The 27,645-nt window shown below is 47.6% G+C and overlaps 1 pseudogene; it reads right to left on the reverse strand.

Moving 5' to 3' along the window:
• On the reverse strand, positions 1-27,546 carry LOC146172158 (uncharacterized; annotated as a pseudogene).
• Positions 27,547-27,645: the final 99 nt, after the last annotated feature.

The following is a 27,645-nucleotide window of genomic DNA, read 5'->3' on the forward strand; positions in this document are numbered from 1 at the left end:
CTACAGTTCGACTAGGGTCGCGTCCAGTGCTTCCCGGAGCGCCCGGTTGTGCTCTCGCACTAGCGCATTCTCATTGGCCAGCTTGCGGATCTCTTCGCGGGACACGGCCATCTTCAGCTGGGCCTGTTCCTCTGAGGCAGTCGCCGGGCGCGCGTCGCTACCCGTCTTGGTCGGTGCAGCGGCGCGAGCTTTCCGCGCGGCGCTCAGCTTGAGTTCAAGCTCCTGAACATGTTCCTCTACCGACAGGTACCCTGAACACGTTCTACTTTGCTTATAGCGTTGAGCCGCTTAGCGTGCACATTGTCGTAGGCTTCGGATGATTCTGCAGGAAGTCCGCTTCGTACTCGGGCGAGCTCCATAACTCGTCCGTGGTGTCCACACTGTCTTTGGGGCTGTTCTCGCGGTACCAGTGGTGGCCGGTTATGCCCTCCTAGTCGCGCTCCTGAACGGAGTGGTCCTCCATGGAAAACAGGGTCCTGTTGTGGGACGACACAGACTGCCCGTGTGCGAATAAGATTTGACGCAGCCGTTTGGCGCGACGGGACTCACGTTCCTCCCGCTATTGACGTTTCTCCTACGGCAGCTTGTAGTGCAGATTTCACTTGCACTTCTTGCTTTTCTAACGACAGTTCCTTCCCTTCCAGCGCAGGAGTGTTACTGAGCGAGTTTCTCGGAACCGATCGCTTCGTCCTCGCAATGCGCCGCAAGGTTCTATTCTGCATCCTCTTCATCGTGGCGCTTGTAAAAAGAACAGCACTAGCAGGGCTCCAGATGCTGTACGACTGAGCAGTTTTATACTTTATGAAATTATTTATTGAAAATAGCCCTAAAGGTCCTCCGAGAATGGTATTACAGAGAGGGCAGGAAATGATAAAATCATAATAATCGCTATATAATTAGCAGGAACAAGTGTAACAAGAAAAATTTAATAAAATTTAGGCATAACATTAAAAGGAGCAAATAAAAACAGCAGCATAGTATTATACACATTTCCGTCACAGCGAAGTAGCTCTTGGAATATTTTAAGTCAATTTCTGTAGCAATGTCGAATGACAAGTTATTGTATTCAATGATGCTGGGAGGTATGCATGAACTGGCATAAGAGGGTGAATGAAACTTTGCTGGTTTAACACTGAAAGCATGACCAAGTCATGGAGGTATGATATGAGGTGACTGAAACAAATTATTGTGAAGTAATGGGATTTGATAAAGCTTATAGAAAAGTGTTAACCGAACGTGTTTACGATGATGTGATAAGACTTCCAGCTTATCGCGTTTTTGAATGTTGTAATGGTTGTGAAAGTTGAGTGTCTGAAACCATAAAATGCACTGCGCGATTCGCCAACGATTCGATGTTGGCAATAAAATAGGCTTGGTTAGGGCACAAATAGCCGCAGCATATTCAAATTTAGGGCGTATTAGAGTGATATAGGCAAGTTTTTAAACGTAGATAGGACCGTGTTTGAGGGTAGGTTTAAAAAGACCAAGTGAACGGTTAACAGCAGCTAGGGTGAGGTCGACATGGTGATGCCACGTTAAATAGAACAGAAGAGGCACCTCAAGGTATTTGTAAGTCTTTGTTATTTTGCAGCATTGACGTTAAGCATGTAAGTAGTTGAAATGTAAGCTGTACGATCATGGCGAAAGTCGTGCTGACATTTGAAATAATGTTATCATCTTCAAGGTAGGTAATTATTTGGCTATTATTGATATGAAGCTTCCAAAAGTTCCTGGTCAATGACATGAGTCAATAGTTAAGTGGGGAGCGTAGTTCACCTAATTTGAATATACGTATCACCTTGGCTACAAGCCAGTAAATAGGAATTATTCACACAGAACAAGATAGCTGAGATGCTTTGGGATGTATTCTCTAATACCTTATTGTTAAAGCCAAGGTGGTCCTAGCTACTTGCAACTTTAAGATTGTTTAAAAAAGCTAAAACACCTGCTTCGTTAAAAACTATTTCAAGCATAAAATGTTTTTATTACAAGAGATAAGTTAATGTCTTCGTTGGGTAAAACTGATGCGAAGATAACGTTAAAAACCTGAGCACGATCAGATTCATTGATTACGACGCTGTTGCTTTCGTGAAGCAAAATGTCAGGATGAAAGCAAGGATTTACGTGCGCCAAAATTTGCGAGAGTTATTGGTTACCAGAGAGGACAAGTCATTAGTGAAAAACGGACATCGAATAGATTTTAATAATCAATGGTATTCCTCGTAGCATTTCTTAAACTTTTCCCATGTGCCTAACTGGCATTTTTTCTTGCCTGCTGGTAAAGTCGCTTTTTTTCTTATGCATACGCCGCAGCTTCTGATTAAACCATGGCGTATTGCTGCTGCATCTAATGGACATATGAGGTACAAATTTGTCGGCGAGGTTAGTAAGGGTGTTTTGAAAAAAAAATCGCAATTTCACTCAACAGTACGCAATGAATATTGATTCCTGAGCTATGCAAGGTCGTCAAGTGGGCATTTCCAGCTTTGTTTCTTCTGCACGGTTTCAAAGAGTCGTCACGCAAGGCGCGTGGACGAATGGTCGTCCGTACCCAAGGGGGAAGTTTTTCTTGTTTTTATTTCAGGTGCGGATATCCAGCGGCGAGACGGCCCGCGTATTTGTAACCCACCAATTCTTAGATCCTTGAGGGGGATATCTTTTCGGTGTATAGTGTTTCTGCGTTTCCGTGTTGTTGTTTTAGTTCTTTCTTGGTGGGTGGGGGTTTTGCATTGTAGAGTGCTTAGCCGCTGTGTGTTTGGCAGCTTAGTGCGCGCCACTCCAAACGCCCTTCAGGAGCCCGTTGGGTGTGTGTACTTTGTGTGTAACAGGCGGCCTTGTCGTAAATTTCATGCATGCGCATCCGCGAGAGTGGTATGTCAGCGTCGAAACGGCCGTGGTTGAGGTGCTTCGGCGAACTCGATCCCGGCTACTGTACGGTTTACGCGAAGATGTGCGAACGGCGGCTGTTTGGCACCAAAGAAGGCTTCTGGGAGGAGAGACTGAGCGACAACGGCGAGTTGCGGGGGGTAGCCCCGGTGTTTCAGCCCGAGCAAGGGAGGAGGCGAACGTTCTCCCGTATGCTGGCTTGGGACAATGGACCATCCTAAACCGGAATGGCGGCCCAGCTCAATGAGTATGACCTGTCTTCGTTTTGATTGTGCTGTACTGTTCATCTGCCTAATAAGTTCTATTATATAAACAAGTTTTCTATTTTAATTCGGCCCTTTGAACGACTGATCGTCTGATCTGCGCCAGTACGTCCGGCTGACAGTCGAAAGACCATCGTGTCGATCTTCGCATCGATAGCCACGGAGCCACGTGACCACAAGTTGGCTACAAAAAGGACCGACACTACAGGCCTGCTGTCATTCACGCGGCAGCAGTGGACAGCAACCAGAACGCGTCTTTTAAGTTTTTCTGCACTTGTTCACAGGTTGGTGGTGCTTCTAGCCTTTCTTAAAAAAAAAACAAATTTTATCTTGTCCACTGCTGCCACTTTGAAGGGTTTTTTTAGAATTCTTGACGATGCCGGATGAAGATGCAAAAGAGTGTTTGTCATGTCATGGCCCGTTGCCTGAAGATGGCATGTATATTACGTGCACTGGTTGCAAATACTCGTACCATCTAGGCAAATGCTCTGGGGTGAAGACCACTAACTTCCGTACCAAGGGTGCTTCACTGACGTCTAGTTGGATCTGTCCAACCTGTGAACTTGGACAGAAAAGATGTAGCACCGTCCTCACGCCAACTGAAGACTCAAATATTTTGAAGAGGTTAAAAGAGTTAGATGAAAAGGTTACCCTTATCCTCCCCCTCGTGTCCAAAGTTGACAATTTGACACAGCTATTGAAAACAGTCAGTGACATTGAAACCTCGATAGAATTGCTTTCTGACAAATACAACACGATTTTGAACAAGTTAGACAAGCAGGACTCTGACATTGCAGCCTTAGAAAGTAGAGTCGAGAGCATAGAGTCAGGAACGTCACCGAGAACGAACGAAGTCAAACTAAAGCAAAATGAACTTGAACAGTACAGTCGCAGGCAAAACATGGAGGTACATGGACTCGCAGAGGAAGCAAATGAAAACCTGCTAAGAAAAATGAATGACCTGGCTTGCAAACTTCAGCTACCCCTGCTTGAAAACAGTAACCTGGACGCACTTCATAGGCTACCAGCACGAAAGGGGAAAAAGTCGATCGTTCTTGCTCGGTTTGCATCTGTCCGACTAAAAGAAGAGTGGATGCGGAACCGCTCACGCCTTGAGGATGAAGCACTTGACCTGAAATTTTTGGACAACCTCACCCCTTTCAATAAGCGCCTTCTTTGGTTGGCGAATGGAAAAGGCAAAGAAAAGAACTATCGCTTTGTATGGCAAAAAAATGGTCACATTTTTGTGCGGAAAACCGAGGGCGTCAGTGCAATCCGCATCCGTGATGAAAGTGACTTTGATAAGATGACATGATTTGCTGCATCGATAGTGAATTTCTACTGTGAATGACAGTCGCAATGGAGAGCAGCCGTTATCACGATGCCAACTCCTTTAGATGTATCAAGATTGCAAAAACTAAATCTGGATGCTTTTCTTTTTATCATCTGAATGCATGTAGCTTAAAGAACAAAGAAGAAGAAGTAGGTACTTTTTTGACGACATTAGATCATGATTTCGACGTGCTTTCTTTCACTGAAACGTGGTACACTGATTTGAACGATGTTGTCTGCTTTCCGGGTTACAGATGTGAAGCACTGTTCAGGAAAAACAAAAAAGGGGGTGGTGTAGCTTTGTACATGAAAAACAGTATTCCTTATGAACTGCTCCCGCAATGCACAGTTTTGAGCCCCGCATACGAGTCACTTTTTATTCAGACAGGTGCATTCATCTTTGGCGTAATTTATCGGCCACCTTCTTCGTCCCTTCAAGAGTTTTTTCATTTTTTCGACGCTGTATTAGATGATTTTGCCTTGCAAAGTAAACCTGTGGTAATAATGGGTGATTTCAATATTAACATGCTAGAACAGTCACATTCTATGAATGAATTCGTTGATATAGTATCGGCCAATGGGTTTTATAACATAATCACAAAACCTACCCGCATCACACACTCCAGCGAAACACTTATTGATCTTTGTATAACAAACAGCGATATTTTCGGTACAATAGCAGGAGTACTCCTGAGTGACGTCAGTGGTCACCTATCAACTTTCTGCTTCATTCAAAGGTCATATAAACAGATCGTCGAACGTACCGATCAACCACAGAATTTCCGGATTATAAGCAAGATCAAAATTGACCATTTTCGTCAACTCGTTTCCTCTATAGACTGGAGCGAATTACTATGCGAGGAGGATCCTAATATTTTGTACGACAGATTCTTGGATAAAATAACAAAGTTATATGAATGTGCTTTCCCAGTTGTAGCAACAGCCAAATGCAGAAAAGGAAGGAAGCCTTGGATTACGCGAGACCTGCTTAGACGAATCAATGCACGAAATAGACTTTTCAGCCAGTTTATAAAATCGAAAGATTTGTCAGTCCTGAAAGAGTATAGAAAAATTAGAAATAAGTTAGGTGCTGATATAAAAAAGTCTAGAATTAACTATTACGCTCAGAAGTTCTCGGATGTTTATTTTGACCCTCAAAAAACCTGGCGTACAGTAAAAGATCTTCTACAGAAACCGGAGAAGAACGTACCAGCTCAAATGACAATTGGAGGAACTGATCTTAGTGGTAAAGATCTTGCTAATGAGTTTAACAGGCGCTTTTTGGCACTTGGAGCCTTTCGTGCAACAACGTCCAGAAATACTGGACAATACGTAGAATCTAATGTACAACATAGCCTTTTCCTATATCCCACAACTCCTTCAGAGGTTAATGACATAATACTTGGCCTCAAAAACAGCTGTTCCTGTGGTTTTGATGGCATTAAGGTAGCACCAATTAAAGCAATTGCTGACTTAATAGTTAATCTACTCTGTCATCTGACAAATCTAATCTTAACAACAGGTGTTTTCCCCGACAAAATGAAGATAGCAAGAGTGGCTGTTTTGTTTAAAGGCGGTGCTACAAATATCATCAGTAATTACCGACCTATATCAGTTCTCCCGTTGTTTTCTAAATTAGTAGAGAAAGTGATTAATATTAGAATCACTAACTACCTTAATAAACATGAGTTAATCTCTTCTAGCCAATACGGATTTCAAAGAAATAAATCGACTGAATCTGCTTTGCTTGGTATCAAGGAAAAGCTTATCAAAAACATAGAAAATCATCTGTACACATTAGGTGTTTTTCTAGATTTTAGTAAAGCATTCGATTCAATTAAGCATGATATACTTCTTAACAAACTGCCATTTTATGGAATACGAGGGGTTCCACTTAAACTATTGCAGAATTACCTTTCATGCCGCTCTCAGTATGTTGTTGTCAATGGTTTCACCTCCGAGTCTGAGTTGATTAAATTTGGGGTTCCCCAAGGGTCAATTTTAGGACCTACCTTGTTTCTTCTGTACATTAACGACATTGTATCTCTACCAGAAACTCCTCCTATCATCCTTTACGCCGACGATACAAGTGTATTTTTTTCAGCAGAAAACTTAGACTCCTTAATTCCACATGTAAATTTATGGCTTGAGAATTTATCTGATTGGCTTATTGCAAATGAGCTAGCATTAAATGTTGACAAAACAAAGTACATTGTGTTTACTCCAGTTAACAAGGCTGTTCATATTAGTAATGAAGTGATACTTCAGTCGCGACCACTAGAACGGGTTTCAGAAATCAAATTTTTAGGCGTTCAGTTTCAGGAAAACCTGAGTTGGTCTTGTCATGTTCGCTTCATTAAACGCAGTGTTGCACAATGCATTGGTATGCTCAATCGGTTCCGTTTACTGTTGCCTCGTTATCTCCGGCATCAGCTCTATTTCAGCACTGTTCACTCGCGGCTACATTACTGCCTGCTTGTATGGGGCAGCACTTCGAGGACAAACATGGAAAGCCTCTATTTATTACAGAAGAAAGGTGTCCGCTTTATTGAAAATCTATCACGACGTGACTCGACATCATTACATTTTAGGCCAAATCGAATTCTGGACATTGAATCATTATTTAAGCTGCGATTGTCAGAGGTTGCCTTTTCAGATTTTAAAAGCAATCCAGCACTATTCATATTCAAATATACAAAACATGAGCCACATTACGAATTCAGGAAAACCATTTTTATCAAGAACAACTGCCGGACGAATTATGGTAGACAATTATTCAGTTGGCAAATTCCTAACCTCCTGAACCTCTATCCTGACCTGATTGATATCATGAAAACCTGTTCCTCTCTGCCTGCCTTCCGGAAACAGGCAAAGATTTTCTTCTTTAGTCATTTTCTTCAGTGAATGCCACGTGAATAAGTTTAAACCAGCTGGTGTGTGTAAGCAATGCAATGTTCGCATATTATACACTGTTTGGAAGATCAAGTTCTTCTGGAATGTCTTTCTTTTCGCTCTGTCAAATTAACGTATCTGTTTGTATTATTTTTTTTTTGAACAAAGGTGTTTTTTTTGTCAAGCAAACCTATCTGTGGATATTGTTTGTTTTGTAACAAAGGTGTTTTTTTTTCCTATGTATATATTGCAACATGAAATCGTTTGCTGTGTTCTTGCTATGCTCCAAACTTGCTGTGTTCTTGCTGTGTTCCAAACTCTGTCTGCATGAATGTAGGGTGTCTAGGGCCCAGTCAGGTGACCACGCGTGTCACCTTTAGCCCTCTTCACCCAGACAGTTTTGTCTAAATCAAAATAAACTCAAACTCAAACTCAAACAGCTTTTCGACGAAGCAAGGGAAGGGAACATGCAACATCGAGAAAAAAGCTACTTCAAAGACCACGAAAAGAAGTTCACTGGCGCTGTCGACGATAGGATCACCACCTTGTGTCAGGCTTCGGAGATCACAGTATGTACATTTCGAACAGAAAGACATCCGGGCCGACGGACAAGACCTGAGAGGAAGGTCTGCACCTGACGAAGACCGCAAGGAAGACTGCAGCATAGTCGCCAACGGACTGAGCCATCACTGCGTGTAAGGTGCGAGCCGCGTAGCACCGAAAGATGCCCCGCATTAAGGCTAACGGACCGAGCCAGCGGTGCTGATTGCGTCAAAGGACTGACTCCAGCACACCAGCCAAGGGATCAAACAACGAAAGTGACATCGGCCGCTGATAGGCTAGCGATGGACTTTCGCGTGTACCTAGCATTACATCGAGGGTTAGGAGCGGAGAGGAGCAAAAGCCACAAACGCAAACAAAGAGGTCTGCGCAGAAGCTCGACATGGAGAAAGAAAAGCAGACTAGACGAGGTTGTCGTGGAAAGCAGGGGGTGGTACTCCAGTGGCAAGGTGAGTGATTCTTGTGCTGGTCCTCGGAACCCGATAGCCCTGCGGGGCTTCGGAGCGAGGTACGTCACTGCTTCATGATGCTGCGTAGCGGCGTATTATTCGCAGAAATGAGTTCGGAAGAGAGCGGCAGAGATATCAGAGAGCAGCGAGCAGGGAAGGCGACGGGGACCGATGAAATGAGTGGAGCAAAAAGAGTAACGAAAGCAAATAAAGAAGCCGCCGAGGCCGCAATCTCGACTTCGGCTGTGCGACGGCTAGTAACGGAATGGGAGCTGAGGAAAAGCACGCTGCTTATCGAGCAAGAAAACAACGTAGCAGTTGGTGCTGCAGAGCGACGTAATGGAGGGCTCGCATACAGATAGAAGGCAAAAAACGCGCGAAGAGAGGCTAGCTTATTTCCCTAAACGTCTTAAGAGTTTGTTCATTCTGATTCCAACAGACCCAGGAGTGCTGGTATGGCTCGAGGGAATCGAGGGAAGTTTTGTTCATATAAGGTGTCAGAAAATGTTAAGAGACATTTACGTTTGTCTCTTCTAACGGACAGAATACCGCGCCTTTTCTCGAAGCTGTCTATCAGAGAGCTCGACAGCTGCAATTAGGTAAAAAGAGGATTCTGTCCGAGCACCGACTGTCTACAGGCGACTACCTCAGGCAGTTCCACTGTGCGCTTCAGGCCGGAGATGAAACTTGGAACACTTCGCGTCACGAACTGAAAGCTACTATGCTTTTTACATGCGGCGCATCAAAAATACTCGAGGAGCTTACTGCTCTGAATTGGCAGATCAGATGAAGCATGCGCTGAGCACTGATGCTCTCAAGTATGTCAAGCGAAAGGAAGGGAATGCCTGGGTGAAGCCACAAGAAATAGCAAAATTGATGGAGGCTTTCGAGGATTGCGAAGTGAGGGGTCTGGAAGGAAGCAAACATTTGCAGGCAGAAGCCCCCCTGGCAAGCAATGAATAACTTCGCAAAACTCTCCCTAGCTGAACAAAAAAAGCCAGGCTTTCCGATACCTCTGGTGTGCTTCATTTTAGATGGGCTACATCTTACGCGTTCATGTCCTGAAAACCCTAAAAACCAGGAAACTGGCGACACGCTCGTGAAAACAATGAACAAGATTGTGCAGAGGAAACGTGATACCGGTAATGGTCAAGGCGTGGGAGCGGCCCGCGCCTCAGAGGGCAATGCCACCGACTTTGAGTCCAGTGCGCCGCCACTGAAGACTGAAGGAGTAGCCTCAATAGAGCCCGTTCACCTGAGATGCGGTGACGTGGTTCTGAGAGCGCTAATTGATACGGACACCGAAGTAGCGGTCATAAAAGAGGGTGTCTACGTAGCAACCTGATGGAGAAGGTGGGTGACGTCACGCTTGCAGACGCTTTCGGTGCAAAAATGCTGGCAAAACTCGTTCGGGTGACGCTCAGGTTAGCAGCAGGTCAGGATCGGCACATCAGAAAAAATCAGTCTTGTTGTGGGCTGTAACTAGGCAGTTGGCGTCCAGGGAGATAGATTGTTTGCTCTCCACCGGGATTTGAATGAGGCTAAAGCACGCACACAGTGGCGTTTGCGAGGTACCCGGCATGAGCAAGCAGCCGGATGTCGGCTTAGAAGCAAGTAACTCGAAGGGATGTTAAACCTCCCACGTGGAGAAACGCCGAGAGAAACAGGAGACCAGAGGATGTTATTGGGGCCGCAAACGAAAGATTCGGCAACAGACCGACAACGAGATAGAGTGTAGTGCGCATGTTTATTCGGTTTTTTTTTTTCGCGGTTTCAAAGAGTCGTCCCGCAAGGCTCGTGGACGGAGCGCCGTTCGTATCTAAGGGGGTCCTTTTTCTTGTTTTCGTTTCCGGTGCGGAGATTCGGCGGGGAGACGACTCTCGCCACCCGCCTCGTCACCCGCCTAACTTTAAATTTTTGCTTGAGAGAGACATGTTTTCGGTGTTACGTATTCCTACGTGTCCGCACTGTCTGTTCTTTTCCTGAGTGGTGGGTGAGTTCTTGCACTGAATAGTGCTGGACCGCTGTGTGTTTGGCCGGTCCCTTAGTGCGCACCAGTCAAAATACCATAAGCGGACCCCTTCAGAAGCTTGTTGGGTATCTGTACGTTTGCGTAACGGCTGACCTCGTCGTAAATGCCATGCATGCGCATCCGCAAGAGTGGTATGCCAGTGGCGGAACGGCCGTGGTTGAGGCGCTTCGGCGAACTCGATCCAGGCTACTGTATAGATTCCGCGAAACTGTGTAAACGGTGGCAATGGGGCACCAAGTATGGCTTCTGAGAAGTAGGACTGAGCGACAATGGTCAGTTCAGGGGGAACCCCGGAGTTACGGCTTGAGCAAGGGAGGAGGCGGACGTTATCTGGTATGCTCGCTTCGAACAACGGACCGCCCTGAACCGGAGGGCGACCCAGCTCAGTGCGTCTGATCTGTCTTCGATTTTTTTTTGTGCTATACTGTTCATCTGCCTAATCAGTTGTTTTAATTAAACCTGTCTTCTATTTTAATTCGGTTCATTTGAACGACAGCCTTCGACGAAGCAAGGAGACGGAACCTACAACGAGAAAAAAACAACTTCAAGGACCACGAAAAGATGTTCACTAACTGGGTAGATAAATAATGCAGTTCAGTGTCTTTTTATAGTTAGTTCTGTTGTAACATCTGGTTTATTTAACAGTAATTTTGTTTTTGTTAAAATAACCTGTAATGTGTCTTGTTATTACGGCGTTTTCCGAGATACCGTCTAAATGAATTATGTCTGTACAAATATCAAGATTAATTGTTAATCTTCCTGCTAAGGTGGCTTCATCGCTCCTCTGAAAATTCTTGCCGTTCTCGTAAGCACCTGCCCTGTCTCCAGAGAAGTGGATCTACTATTTCCGAGGAAGCTCCAGGCGTCCTCTCCGCGTCAGGTTGCGAGACCTCCGGCGCATGCTACTCATGCATGATTGCAGCTCAGGTCGGCACGGAGGCTAGGCCTAGTGCTGCCGCTGCCACGCTGGCAGAGGTACCTTCGCCGGAGTTGCTCGCTGCAACTCCTGCCCTGCCGTCGACACCTCACCCTGACCATCGGCCTCAGGTCCAGCTTGGTGCTCCCGGTTCTTCAGCCCCAGCGCCCATCAGCCTTCCCAAAATGGACAACAGCCCGTAAGTGAACTGTTCTCTGGGGGGAGCACGGCTATGGCCATTCAGCTAACACGACGAGATGCACATCCAACAGTGCGACCTGAGGAGACAAGCTCTCCAATGGACCTATCGGCTCCACCATCCGTATCAACGAGCACCCGTGCCCCTCACAAGCGTCCTTCGGAAGATAATCAATCGAATTCGTCCTCGGCAAGTGGTGGCTATCAAGGAAAGCGCTCCTGTTTAACTATCGAAAACCAGGTTGCACCTACATTGGGATCGTCATCTTATAAAGTGGCGATTAAATCTCTAGCCAACAAAAGCCTCACCGTTATACCAAACAGGAACATCCAGGCCAACTTGGACGCGTGTCTCGGAACCAGAGGTTTTCGGGGCTTCACGGCAAGGAAGAAGTCAAACACTATAGGGAACCCAAGCTCAAGTTTCGCCGCGCGTTGGCAGCGCCGCATTCCTGGCATGGTGGCGAAATGTGAAACGATGGGACGTCGCCGGAGCAGACGCTCCGCTAGCTTCCTGTGCATGTGCGGCGATCGAGTTGCGCCTGGCGGTTAATTGGCGATACAAAAACGCTTCCGCTGATGCGAAACGGAGGTACTAAGTAGCATTGTGTCATGGGTAGCCACAATAGTAGGCGAAGCGCCAAAAGACGAGGCTCACGTGCGGAACTTTGCAGATTTCATTGGAAGCGTTTCCACAAGACCTGTTTTCCAACCGCATGACAGCATTCTGAGAAGTCTCGCGTTCTTTGTGGAAGCGAAAAGGGCCAATTTTCCCCTTCTCCATAAACTCAGAAATGTTCGACAGTTGACAAAGACGTCTTAGAGAGGCATCAAAAGAGTGCAATGGTTTAACACCCTCTATACGAAGTGAAGGGGGTAGATGATTATCCTGCTCTTCGCTCCGCGCGTGTCTTGTTTGCCGATTTTCTGTGCTCTCTCCCTGCTTTGCGAGTGCTCTGAAAGCAACCAAATCAACAGATATCCAGCGTGCGACGTCCGCGATCGATAATGATGCGTGAATGTGCCCTACGACCAAGAAAATATCAAGGAACGAGGCTTTTTTTGTTTTTTTGTTTGTTTGTTTTTCGGGGGGGGGGAGTGGAAAATATGCTTGGCTGAGCCGCTTTTACAGATTTCCGCAAACAGGCCAATAAATGAACCAACATTATTATTATTCATAACCAAAATATGTTGGAAGTGCAATACAAAAGCCATCCTAGTTATGGCTCGATTGACACTACTCGCACGAAGCACCCTATTCGCGTCACAGGTTTCGTAAATGCAAACCAAATATAAATGAAGCACAACCATTTAGTAAGAACCGAAATAAAGCCCGATTGTAGTACAAGCTTGGATTTCACCTTCCTTCCGAGCTAGCGAGCCGGTTATGTCGCGTGCAGCGCGCGGAGCACGCATGTGCTTTTGAGACTGCTGACGTTCGTGCCTTTGAAGAAACATCTCCTTCGGACTATAGCTTATTCTTCTACTGCAAGATTTGCTTTAGTAACATCGTAATAATAAAAACAAAACCGTATATAGATCTCATGCTACAGGCCAAAACAATAATCAACAAGCGAGCAACTTTATCTCAGAGTACTGATAATACTTCCGCAGTTTTTAAACATAATATATACGACAATATAGTTACATAGCTGACCTACCTCGAGATAAACTTCCTACGTTTTCGCTAACGTGGGAAACGCATTCACAATCAATATTTACTCATCGCCGTCTGTCGTCTGCTCTACAGTGCAGACGTGAATAAAAATTTTCTCGCCTATAATTACGTTTCCTCCATGGAAATACGCGGCAGGTTGTCCAATCATCAAGACGGAATGCAGGCGGCATGTCGCGATGCGCCTGCGGGGGCGCGTCAGGGCGCGTGCTCGTTCGAGAGAAAGCGCGCGGCGCACGTCGCGAAGGCAGCGAGCCGAGCCAGCGGCGCCCCAGTGTGTGTTTTTCTGCCACAGATGGCGTTGCACATCAGGAGCCGCAGCGCCGCCCAGCGATGCTTTGGGAGCCTATAGCTGTGTGGCTCCCGACACTTACTGCGGTGGAACGTGTCCAAACGCTTAGTTATATTTCAGTCACAAGTGAGATCTCAGTGCCTGTGCAAGTGTATCTAGTTGAAGGCTCCGACTTGCAGCGTTGCGTCGTTTACAACGTCGACATAAACGAAGATCAAACCACCCTTCAACGTGAGCTGTACTGCCCAACGCACCGAGTCATACAGGCCCGACACATAGGAAAGGGGCGTTCCTGCATGATCACCTTGCAAGGCCCTCCGACACTCCCAGCCTGTCTGTACTACTACGGCTGCATATTAAGGCCACGGCCGTATAAACCGAGTGTGGTTTACTGTTATAACTGTTTTCGGGCAGGGCACATGCGCAAATCTTGCCCCTTTGCTACTGCCGATGAAGGTGCGTCTGAAGGAAAAGTTACGTACCGATGCGGCCTCTGCAAATCGGACGACCACGAGATAACATCTCCAAGTTGTCCGACAAAGCAAAAGGCAAGGCAGATGGCTCGTCTTCGGAACACTAAGCGTTGGCCAACAGAGGACATGACACCGGTGCAGACATCCAATCGCTTTGCAGCTCTTCAGTGGAATGATGACGAGTGGCCAGAGCTTCCTGAGCCCGCTTCGAATGCACCTCCAGCTAACACAAAGTCTAATGATACGGTGCTCAAGAAACGCCGTCGACAACAGCCAATACAGCAGCGTACTGATCTACCAGACGACGATATGGCTGTAGTCGATGAGCAAATCAATCGTCTCTTAGCAGAGGTCTCTAAGCTCCGACAACACCGCGAAATGCTTGCTCGACGTCAGCGAGCTGCAGAAGTAGCCGCCAAATCTAGTAATTGCCCAACACAACCGCCTTCATCCTGCGCAACAGGGCCATTTGCTGCCTCTTCCCAGAGTACCACAACGCCCAATGATAACTCTGCAACATCGCTGCTCCGCTATATGGTCAACCAGTTGTCCAACCTGACATCTATGATACTACAGCGCTTGGACTAGCACACAAAAATGGCGAAATCCGGTCGTCCTGGTGTACTACAGTGGAACTGTAGAGGCATTTCCACGAAGGTGGCCGAGCTCAAGACCCGACTGCGATTTAACAAGCTTCGGGTGTGGGCTATGTTACTTCAGGAAACGAACGCCTTGCCATCCATTCCGGGCTTCAGCGGCTACGTGTCTCCTTCAATGACCGACCGTCGCGTGCAGACTGCTTCTCCCCCGGGAAAGGCGGCGATATATGTTGAAACGCGTATTCCTCATGTACGCCTCTCTCTCGAAAACTGGTGCACATCATACCAAGAGGTAGTAGCAGTTGCTGCGAAATTTCTGAAAGGAACCGTTGTTCTTGTTTCTTATTACGTTCGACCAGCTGGAGGCGCCTCTTCCCGTATTAATCTTGGCTGGTTATTAAGTGTTCGTCGGCAATACCCCGGGTGTCCAATTTTAGTCGGAGGCGACTTTAACGCCCCTCACCCAGATTGGGGGTATCCGACTGCAAGCCCTCGTGGTAGGCGTGTGCGGGACGCCTTCACTGATGCCCTGTTAGTTCTGCTTAATCACCCTGGGACAGCAACACGGCCTGTGCGTCACATACGTAGTGCTGCCTATGCTCCAGACTTGACGTGGTGGTTGGGCGCAGAAACTCCCTCATGGCACATGGAGCCGGACTGCTGGGGAAGTGATCACCACCCTATCCTCATCGGTCTCCATCCCTCCCGTCTCCGCCCTTTACGCCGCAAATGTTCTGTGATAAACTGGGACAGCTTTCGCTCATGTCTCGACAGTATGTCTACAGATTCGCCGTCACTCCTTGTTGGCCGTATACAGAGAGCACTAAACAGCGCTACGACTACTACCTGGATTGATGTAGGTCGACCGGCACAAGATCCCGGCCTGCTTAACTTGTGGGCAGCCCGCCGTCAAGCTGAGCTGGCTGCTACGCGAGACCCTACTTCGGGGCAGGCACGTACACGACTGAATTATCTTACCGCGAAGGCTCGGGGATATGAACGCGATCTCTCGCGACGCCAGTGGCATGCATGGTGTGAACAGTTTTCTGATAAATCATCGAATGCCTCACTATGGCGAACGTTTCGTGCAATGGAACATGGTCGTCGTTCTACTGACGCAGCAGCAACAGCATGCTTTGCGGCTAATCTGTCGCCGGGCGATTTCGCCAAAGAAGCTGCTTGAAAATTTTTCCCAAAATACGATATACTGCCTCCTTCAGCTGTAAACCTTAATTTGGCAGGTATCCCTGCAGACGCATGGAAACTACCATCTGCTGCCGACGCAGATGGAATTGCGAGCCCCTTTTCGATGTGCGAGCTGCTGGCTGCAATTGACGATGCGAAACGGAAAACAGCGCCCGGCCTGGACAAAATTCAGTATGAGGTTTACAAGAACCTCAGTACTGCTGCACTCCCTCAACTACTAGACACCATAAACAAAGTGTGGCTTGATGGTGTCGTACCCGAGAGCTGGAAAACCGCTGTCGTGATCTCTATTCGCAAACCTGGGAAGCCTCCAATGGACTTCGCCAACTTACGACCAATCTCCTTAACATCAACGCTTTGCAAGCTTGCAGAGAAAATGCTAGCCACACGACTTTCTTGGTGGCTTGAACAGCACGGTTTTTATCACCCTGCTCAAATTGGATTTCGTCCATACATAGGTACAGAGGACGGGTTGGCTGTCTTGGCATCAGCAGTTCTATCATCTACCCGCAGCCGCAATGTACGTACCATATTAGCAATGGATGTTGAAAAGCCATATGACAACATCAGTCATGCTGCAATCCTGAATGCCATTGACATGCTTCATCTCCCTCCGAGAGTACGCACTTTTGTCGCATCATTTTCGGACGGAAGAAAATTTGCAATACGCCTCAGCCGTGACACTGTTGGCTCATTCGTTTCACTACGTGGCGTGCCCCAGGGATCAGTATTGTCTCCGACGTTGTTCAATATTACTTTCATCCCATTGGCGTGGCGCTTACATGATATTCCTGAAATCAAGTTTTTGCAGTACGCAGATGATATCACGGTATGGAGCACTCACCATGATCTTCTCACTCAAGAGGCCGCCCTTCAGTCAGCATTAGACGTAACCTCTGATTACGCATCCTCCATTGGCCTTCAACTTTCTGTCTGTAAAACTTCATACACGTCAGTCGCCAACCGCTGGGGACGCCGTAAACTTGCCTCAAATCCAATTCGTCTCTCTCTATCAGGCACCCCAATACAAGAAAGTTCGAGCCTGCAAATTCTGGGCTTAACAATTCACCAATCCGGATCAGCGACTGCTTGGCTCTCTCAGGCAGAAAAGCAAGCACTTCAAACTATAAGTTTAATAAGAAGAATTGCACCTAAAACGGGTGGCGCTGGCTCGTCTGTTGCACGCCAGTTAGTGAGGGCGGTTCTGCAGCCCCGTATTGTTTATCAGGCCCAGTTCCAGCATCCTACAAGGTCACAATGGGATCGCCTTGAAGCCGTAAATCGAGAAGCTATGAGGGCCATAACATGCCTTCCACGAATCACACCGGTCGTAGCGTTACAGGAGAATGCGCAGCTCAACACCATCGATGAACTGATGCAGCAGCGCCGTGATGCTCGCAGACTCAAGGCCACTTTGTCACATTCCACGCAAGCACTGAGGGCGTATGCAACGTCACACATTATTCTTCAGCCACCTGCGCCAGTTCTCCCTCCCTGGAAATTTATACAGTTAGGAGACAACAAGCCAACTGACATCCGCAGACCGACGTCTGCCAACTCGGCATCGTTGCTACGCCAGAGATTTGAAGAGCAAGATACTAACCCGCCTCAAGAATCCATAGTAGTGTACGTAGATGGAAGCCTGCAAGGCTGTGAAGCCAAAACGGCAATCTACTGTCCACGGAGACCTCGCCTGAATCAGACAACTACGTTTCAGCTTTCGGAACCACTTACATCTTTCTGCGCTGAGCTTGTGGCAGTTCAGGAGGCACTCTGCTCCGTGACTTCTATAACCATGCTCCCTACAGCCCACGTTGTCATCCGCACTGACGCACTTCAAGCAGTACGTCTGCTCCGACGTGTCAGCCGCTGCCCTAAAATTTGCCAGGACATCCACCAGCTTGCGGCGCGCATCCCACAATCAATACGCATTGAGTGGGTCCCACGAGATCTGCTGCCTTCTCAAAGTCAAGCAGATTTTGCAACCCGCCTCGTGAACCAAGACGCATCAATCCCACGGCTTCTCGAAGTCGACGACGCTACCCTCCTTTTGTCAAGAAAGGAGCACCTCCGGCGCCGCACACGTGCACTTATCCCTCCGTGTGCGATATCCCTTCCCCGCGGTCTCATCCGTGCAGAGGAGGTTGCGCTTAGGAGGATCCGGGTCGGTGTTGCCCTTACACCAGCTGTAACTAGGACGTGGTCATACTTCCAACACTTATATCCTCGCCCAGGATGCCCGATCTGTAACAACGAAGATGTCGAGGCCGACATCCACCACTTGCTGTGGGACTGCCCAGTACTCAAGCCAACACGAATCCGGCACCTGAGCATAGCTGGCCTTTCAGCAACCAATTCTGCCTCATACGTCACTTGGACGCAGGGACCTCATCATCGCTCACTTCTGGACTTCATAAAATCAGCCAACCTTTTTCCATTCATTTAATCATTTTTTCATCCTTCATCTCATAACCTACTGATGCCCTGAGGCAATAAATATCGACTAAAAAAATTGTTATTATTTCAAGAATGTTGGCGGTGCTCGATGTGCGACACGTGGGATTGGTGATAAGTTGTGATAACGTGAAATCAAGACATGACTGAAGAAACATATCAGCTTCGGTTTCACTCGCTGTGACGGATTGTGTGAACCAGCTTATACTAGGGAATTTGAAGTCTCCAAATATGAGTAGAACAGACCTAAAGAAACACGTAGAAATTTAGCACAATATTCGATTAAATTCAAAAGAAAAGCAATCATTCATATTAGGAGGATGGTAGAGAGCAGCAATGATTACATCAAGTGAAGAACACTTCAAAGAAACCCTTACACATTCAAGTAAAGAACTAATCATCCCAGGTACAGCCAACAACTATTTACCGCTAAGAGTGCACTACCTCCTCTACGATTTTGTCTGTCATTTTGAAAGATACTGGAACATGTTTCGGTGACAAAAAGGGTGTTATCTGGAATTAAGTCAGTGCGTCATGTTTTGGTGATCGCTATTACTGATGCAGAGCAGGAGTCGATCAGGGAAGATATTGCAACGACCCTCGATACAACACTTCTGATGTTAATGTAAAGGAAATTAGGCAATTGTTCAAGTGGTATTACATGATTGGTTGCGATCCGTCAGTTTGTCCCGCTCGCGGTAAAACCTGCTTCGCATGCGGCCGCCGTGGCCACTTCATGCAAGTCTGCCGTAATCCCCGCAGCGCACAAGGACGACGCCCAGCTCAGGTCCGCGAAGTGGTACTTGAACAAGATGCACCAGGACTCGTAAGCATTCTCACTGTTCACGGAAACAAGAGCATTGGTGTTTACATTGACGTGACAGTCGCGCCAATCACTTCCAGTTCGCAACCGGGCGCTGTGAATTTTTTAGTCGACACTGGATCAGCTGTGTCAATTATGGGAGAGGAAGAATTTCAAAGCATGTTCGAAGACAAAATACCCTTGACTAGCTCAAAACTTACGTTGCTGGACTTCCAACGCAGGAAGATTCCTGTACTGGGCCAGTTTAGGGCTAGCGTGTCTTTCAAGAAAAAAACAGCTGGGATAACAATTCATGTCACACCCGGGCGGACTTCCCTTGTTCGTTTGGACGCTGTGCAAGCTTTAGGACTTTGTATTCTGGGCACGCAGCTACGTTGCCTGAACATGGCTGCCGAAGAAGGTTCAGAACCTATCAGCAATGAGATGGCAGGCCCTCCAAAATTCGGTATGCCAGTTCTGTTATGGTCAAAGTTTTATCATTTGTTCTCACCAGGCCTTGGACTGGCCAAGGGCGTTCAACACGAAGTCAAAATGAAGTCTTCTGTCCCTCCAGTTGTGCAGAAGCTCAGACGTTTGCCACTTTCTCTGCGCAAACCTGTTAGCGACAAGCTTGAGCGCCTTTTTTCTGACGATGTCATCGAAAGGGTTAATGCCTCTGAGTGGATCTCTCCTATCGTTGTAGTCCGCAAGAAAGACGGCAGCATCCGCCTTTGCGTTGACTTGAGGGAGACAAACAAAGCTATTGTTGTCGACAGCTTTCCGCTGACTCATATGGAAGAGCTATTACACTCGCTGAATGGAGCACGCTCGAAGCTCGATTTGGCCTCTGCCTATCATCAAGTCTTACTTCACCCCAACAGCAGAGACCTCACTGCATTTATAACGCACGATGGCCTTTTTCGTTTTAAAAGGGTGTGCTTCGGACTAGCATCGGCTCCAGCTGCGTTTCAGAAACTCATGACGACAGTCCTGCAAGGATGCAAAGGTGTCCTCTGCTATCTAGACGATATCATCGTTTTTGGCAGAACTGAGGCAGAACACTTGAGGAACCTGGAGCAAGTTCTCCAGCGTATATCCGAAACTGGAATTAAACTTAATGAAAAGTGCATCTTTAATGCATCTGAGCTACCGTTCCTTGGGCATCGAATCAGTGCGGAGGGAATAACCTCCACAGATGCAGGCATGCTGCGTTCGTTGTTGGGTCTGATAGAGTACTATGCCAAGTTTATCCCTCACCTGGCTGAAGAGGTAGAACTTATGCGTAGGCTACTTCGCAAGAACATTCGTTTTGAATGGGATGACGCTGCCGCAAAGAATTTTAAGAAAATAAAGAAGCTTGTTGCTTCACAAAAAGTTCTGCGAATGTTCGACCCGACGCTCCCAGTTATTGTGGCTACAGATGCGTCTGCGTATGGCTTGGGGGCAGTACTATAGCAAGCTGACGGCCCACATATTCGGACTGTTGCTTTCGCATCCCGAACGCTCACAGAGACAGAGCGAAAGTACTCGGCAGGAGAGCGGGAGGCCTTAGCCTGTCTGTGGGCGTGTGAGAAATGGCATATTTATCTGTGGGGACGACCATTCACTTTAGTAACGGATCATCAAGCACTATTGTCTTTGCTTTCGACACAAAGCACAGGACAGCGACCACTTCGCATCACAAGGTGGACTGCTCGTTTGCTACGTTACAACTTCACTGTTCAGTACAGACGTGGGCAACACAACACGATAGCGGATGCCTTGTCCCGGTTACCTATTGCAGACACAGAAAATGGCGTTCAAATTGAAGAGGAAATAGTGTCCCTCGTAACATCCTTGATTCACAAAAATGACCTTCAACTTGCTACAACCGAGGATTGCGAGCTACAAGAAGTTGCTCATTTTGTCCAGACATCATGGCCACCCAAGAAAAGATTGACAACAGAGTTGTCTCCTTATTATGAGGTTCGTGAGGAACTCTCCATCGCCGACGGCCTCCTCATGCGCTCGGAACGTATTGTAGTTCCACCGAAGCTCAGAGCTACGCTTGTTCAGCTGGCCTATGAATCGCACCCGGGAATAGTGAAGACAAAACAACGTCTTCGGGAGAAGTACTGGTGGCCAGGCCTAGACAAACAGGTTGAGACTGCTATCCGCAGATGCATGATCTGCCAAGCCGCAGACAAAAGTGTCAAAACGTATTTTGCTCCACTGCAACCAGTGCCCCTTCCAGATAGACCATGGAGCAAGATAGCAATTGGCATTGCTGGCCCATTTGAGCGTGCATCAGCAGACTGTCGATTTGTAATATCTTTAGTTGATTACTTTTCTAAATGGGCAGAAGTTGCTTTCTGCAGGGATGTGACCTCCCGTACAGTAGTGGATTTTCTCCTATCGATATTTGCCCGGGAAGGATACCCTGATGAGTTGGTCTCAGATCATGGACCACAGTTTACATCTCGAGAATTTGAGTCATTTCTTCAAGACAGAGGAATTAAGCACATATTTTCTGCTGTGTATCACCCGCAAGCAAATGGCCAGGTGGAAAGGTTTAACTGTGTGCTCAAATCATATGTCCAGGTTGCCATATTGAAACAGCAACCAGTAAAAACAACTGTCACACAGTACTTGGGCATCTATAGAGCCACCCCTCATAGTGCCACTGGAGTCTCTCCTGCTGCGCTTCTGCATGGCCGGCACATGAGGACATCCTTGGACGTGATTGTACATCCCACTCCGACTTTATTCGCAGACCCCGCTCAGGAAATGTGCTCGCTTCGGAAGAGGGTAAAGGAGTACCAGCGCAAAAATAAGGTGTATGCTGACCAACGAAGAGGGGCCCGAGTACCAAAGTTCCAAGTCGGAAAGTATGTGAGAGTTAAGAAATCGGTCCCCGGCCCGAAATGATCTCCAAGTTATGGACCACCGCTGAAAATCCTCAAGCGAATAGGACGTTGGTCCTTCGTCCTGGAGGATGGGCACACCTGGAACGCCACGCAGTTGACCGCAGTACCAATGGAGGCATCGCCACAGCATGCGGTGCTAGACGAGGCCCACAGTGACCGAACTGCACAGACATCTGTCGAAACATCACTGCCGTTTGAGCCGTCAGTCAACATCACCAGGTCAACTACAACAGAGTTCACAACACACGCGACATGATTCAAGTGATGGTTATGGTGGTGATAGTGCTGGTGCTGATGGTGAGAGTGGCGATAGTGCTGGTAGTTACAGTGCTTGTAATGAGCCTGATGCCGAGCTACCAACACTCCGTCGGATCTTCAAGAAATCGGAGGCCACCCGCAAGATTTCAAGACTATGTGCAGTGACTTTTTCTGCTTGTACATATCTGTATATGCTTGGCACCTCCTTAATACTTGTACATATATCTGTTTCCTTTTAGGGAGGAATAGATGTAGTGTTCATGGACAACACTAGGTGCCCTTAGTTAATAAGTGTCGTCAATAACCATCAACAGATGGCGCTAAGATTTGTATATAAACTGCTGCACGCTTGAATAAAAAGTCTCGTGTGGCATGAGCTGAGTGATCTATTCCCGCGGTCGTGCGCCGGCCAACACAACACTCCTATTATTGGTATATATTTTAACCTGACAGGTCTTGTATACTTTCATAAGGGTTTTTGGCGCTTTCTTCGCCCCTTTTCTGAGGTGGTTAATTTGCTTGTTTTTTCTGCTTGCTAAAACAGCACGAATTAGCCAGCCTCTTCAAATTACAGCCGCGAAGCGCACTTTTCTCATGGGTTCACGTAGTGCACTTTATGTTTTCTGAACTTTCATCCCTTTGAAAAGCTTTAGACCCCTTTTATCTTTAAAAAAAAATTCGTCCTGTTTGTAGCAGACAGTCCCTCTGCTGGTAAAGGTCCAACGAGCCTTACATAGTTTCCAACACGTGCACAATCGCCTCTTCATCTCTTAGCGAAGTGATTGTCAGATCTATATGGGCAATGTCGACACCCGCGGCCAGATATTCCACAACTGACTTCACGGACTGCGGCGCTAGCTCTTAGTAATATTCCTGTATGAAAAAAAAACAGATTATGATCAATGCACATTTTCGTCCAGAGCTGCCGATCTCTATGTAACCATAAAATGCAAATTTTTTTCCCAGTTAGTTGATTAAATTTCATTCGTCTGATTTACTCGTTATCTTTCGCACATCGCTTTGTGTTGTGTCACTGAGTGCAACTTTGGTGGTTTTTATGTTTAAATTTTTGCCGTTCCTGATGTAGACAGATGTATAATATAGATGATTAGGTCATATGCTAGGAAATTTATGACACCTGAGGGACCGTGCCGGTCGCTAGGTTTTGACCACTTCTTCGGTGAACGCATGTTTGTAGAATTTAGTAATATAACCTCTTCCCAGAAGTATGTGTTGCACACGCTTCATGTTGTTCGCAACAATTTCGCTCTAGGCGGTACCGTTGTCTCCCAGTTGCATGACACACGGTCATTTGGCGGCGGAGAGAACTTTCTCTTCTCCCAGTTACGGCGGTTCCTGCTGAAATATTATGGCTCAAAACGCATTATAATGTTTTCTCAGTCCTGACACATTCTGAAAAAAAAAATAACTGAAAATCACCACCTACCCTCTGAATGAATATTTTGAAATTTTTGCGCTCAATAAACGTCTGGCAGCGCGCGGTAATTGTAAATCGATTAATAATTCATGACCAATGCCGGCGCCCACATTGAACTGCAAGGTAACATGTGCAGTACAGCTGAGGATTCGCAGACACTAACACAGAAAAACAAGATTATTGTACGAAAAAAAAAAACTAAATTGGTGCACGCATGCTACCGCAGCATCGGCCGCGCTGCCGTATCGGCGCGTAGTCGGCGTGGAGCTGATGATGATGATGAAGCTCAGGGCCATACCCTTTCAAACGGGTCGGCACCAAAACTGGTGCGCAGGCCAAAAGTGAAAGGGAGAAAGAAGAAAGTTAAAAAACGGAAGAACAAACAAACAAAAGACAGGACTGGGAGAAGAGAAGCACGAACTAGGATGATGCCACACCCTCCCAGGTGAAGTTCGGGGTGGGGTAGCTGGCTCCCCACTGCACTCCTACACCACGCCGCACCACAGTCATCCACTCAGTTAGACGCCTTTTTGTCACTGCCATTGGACTTACTTAAACCACCTTCTGCAGTGGCGAAGTTGGGCGCCGAGCGCGGCCAAAAACCCAGCGACTGCGGTAACGTGGCGGTCTCCAGCGGCGGCGTCCGGAGGCTCGTGCACTGTTGCACGATGTGCGTCATTGTTTCGCGTTCCTTGCCGCACACCCTACACAACACACACTGCACTGGCGGGTCATACTTGCTGCAGTGTGCAGTACTACAGGGTCCAGAGAGCACCTGCTCGTGCCTCAAAGAGGAGGCTGCTGCCGACAGTGTTATTGTGCCACCCGATGCAGCTAATCGACTTTTTGTGCTGCACATACCCTAGCAAAAAGACCAATAGGGAGCGTTATTGGTTCTATAAGAATCGGTGTTGGTTCTGTAGGTATTCTATGTGTTGTATCTGTATTATGCAGAAACTCATAAATCTTATAGACTGGCACATATTTGCAATAGTATTGGTTTCATAGGTTTATCTGTGGGTTGTATAAGAAAAGTATCAGACCAGTGCAGAAGCCCATACAACTTATAGGCTGACACATGCTTGTCTTATAGACCACTACATATTATTTCATGTGTCTGATACATCAGTATCCCTTTGTTTATGGGTCTTACATGCAGGATCAGTCAGTTGGAGATTTTGGGTCTTTTTCATTGTTTCCTTTTCCATCTCTGACACATCCCCAAAACTCACGCATTCATCCCGTTTATTGAGTGTTGCCGTAACGTACAATATTAGCCGTAATAACAATTGAGGACGCCGCGACACAAAATATTCTCACTTAATTCTGCGCGAGGTCTCAACAAACTACGTACGGTTGGAGCCGCAAGACGCGCGACGCTGTTGCTACTGGATCACTGAATGGCAGTGAAATGGATTGAGAGGCGCGCGTCCAAGCAACTGCAACCACGGTGTTAGCGCAAATGTTCTAGCCTCTATATTAGTCCAACCGCCGCCGAAGCGAGAGGAGTCGACATCGAGCACGCGCCGAATACGCCTCCAGCTGCCGCCGCGGTAGCGCGATGCCGGCGGTGCTTCGCAGCGGAGAGGTAGGTTTTCTTTCTCTCACTCCTACTCCCGCGCAAGCGTTCCCGTGCTGGCCTCTCCCATCCTCCTCTCCACCTCTCCTTTGGGCGCGCATGCGCAGCTCCGTAGAGGCATTGGCGCTGGCGCGATCGCTGATCGGGCTGGCGGCAGTTCGGTCGGTGCCCTGTGTTTATAAGTTTTCGCCGTTTTTCGGGGTGCTTCTCAAGGATATCAACGTTCCAGCGCACGTTCAGCTTTTGATCAGGTGCGTGTGCATCACTTGCAACTTCGGGCTGACGTTTATACTTTGTCAGTGTATGATGTGGCTTTGCGTTGCAGAATGCCGTTGCCTGCACGCCAACAAAGGAATTTGAATCGCGTGATATAACGCAGCGCCGAGTTTGAAAGTTGTCGGCACGATTTCTTGAAAGTATTGATGGAACTTTTTAGCGTTAATCTGTTTTTTAATGTTGTGCAGACTGTGTTCAAGTGACAGAACCTGTGGTGAGGCGCAAGACGGAATGTTGGTTCAGCAGATACCTCGGCGCATCCCCTATCTGCCTCCGCATGAATACGCGCGCAATCGCGGTTGCCGGTATATATGTGCGCCGATTTTTTGAAGTCGTGGTGGTGTCGCGCTCTTGAAATCGCTTCTTTTTCAAGCTCTACCGCAATTGTTTATTTCTTTCAGGTGCCTTACTATTGGAGAGACTACATCATCGGGCCGAAGTCCGAAATCTTGGAATCGAGGGCTACCTGGATGCAGTCAATGTTTGGATTATGTGCCAGTATGCGTTGCCACTGTCATTGTGGAATAATGTGTGCATACATGCACCTGCTGCGTAACTCATCCCTATAAAATGGAACATAGCTGCCCTCTCCCATCAGGTGTCCGGAGAGGTAAACACACGCAGGTACTCGATGAGACCAATATTCCATGGGCCTACAAAACCAATAGGAAGCCTACTGGTTTTGTGGGTCTATCAGATTATTGACAGCTATGGGTGTACTAGCATTACAGACCTATCTGTTTTATCAGATGCCATAGGACCGATAAAACCATAACCTATACGACCAGTAAACAATTGACCTATAAAACCAATACTCCAGCAGACCTGTAAAACCAATAGGCTAGGATACCCATACGACCAATACTCTGGCAGACCGATAAAACCAATATCAATAATCTGATAGGCTATTAGATTTCTATTAGATCTTTTAGCTAGGGTATTCTGTGAGGCAGGATTGCTCCTTGGCATATGAGAGCCACATGGCTTCCTCAGCTGCCGCTACTCGAGTCCGCACCTCAGCTCTCCATCGCGAGCTGGTGTCTGCTACCACATGCTCTTTGAAGAACCCGTACTTCCGCTCTAGGTTGTAAATCCGGCGAGTCCAAAGAGGTGCGGATGCACGTTGCGGCCATGTAGTCGAAGACGCGGCGTGCCCACCTGTCGCAATGCAAGAAACGGAGACGGGCGTGTTACGCTAGTTTGCCAGAGGCCTCTCGGGCCTCGTAGCACGACGAGCCCATATCGCCTTGCACAGCCTCGTTGCGACTCGGCCATGGCCTCCGAGCGCAACACGTCCCACTTCACGCTGTCGACGCTCCAAGTAGTCACGTGTGCCAGCCGAGAAGCAGATCACCGCGTTTGCGAACGTCAACAAGGGCACATGGACCAGCTTCCACAACTCCCGCACGCGTATTAGCAAACCATATCAGGAGCTTGTGGGGGTGTAATCGATACCACATGGTGCGGGAGGCACCATGTGGTATCGATTACACCCCCACAAGCTCCTGCGTCGGAGGATTCACTGGGCGCGGACCGCTGCCTGTCGGAGCTTGCGTTCGTGCAGGCTGTACATCTCTGGTTGTGTGCAGAGCAGCACGCCGAGGTATTAGTATTCGGTACACACGCTCAGACACCCTCCGCCAAGGGTCAAATCCACGTTACCCTCACTTTCACCCGCAAGTTGCACCACGGCCGACTTTTTGGCGCTGAACCTGAGACCAAGGCTGGTGATCTCATCGTAGCAAATTTCCAGCAAAGCCTGCAGGTCCCTCCGACACTCCGCTATCAGCACGAGATCATCTGCGAATGATAGACCTGGCAGGCGGCGGCTTTCATCTACGCCCTCGGTGGTGAAATTCAGGCTGAAGTCAATGCCGGACCTGATGAGCGCCCGCTCAATACCCGCCACACAGAGTATGTACAGCAGCGGTGATAGCGGACACCCCTGTCGAAGGCCTTTGGTGATGCTAATGCACTCCCATTCCACGGATCCAAACCGCGCCGTTACCGTGCTGTTAGCATACAATCTTCGAAGGGTATTCAGCACCACGCTAGGCATATTCAAGGCTTCAAGGCGCTCAAAGAGGGCTGTATGTGGCACATAATCATAAGCTTTTTCAACGCCCAAGAAGCAACATAGCAGGGACCGCCCCTCTCT

The sequence above is a fragment of the Amblyomma maculatum genome, unplaced genomic scaffold (genome assembly GCF_055883805.1).
Source record: "Amblyomma maculatum isolate TAMU_Amacu unplaced genomic scaffold, ASM5588380v1 scaffold_13, whole genome shotgun sequence".
NCBI classification, from domain to species: Eukaryota; Metazoa; Arthropoda; class Arachnida; order Ixodida; family Ixodidae; genus Amblyomma; species Amblyomma maculatum.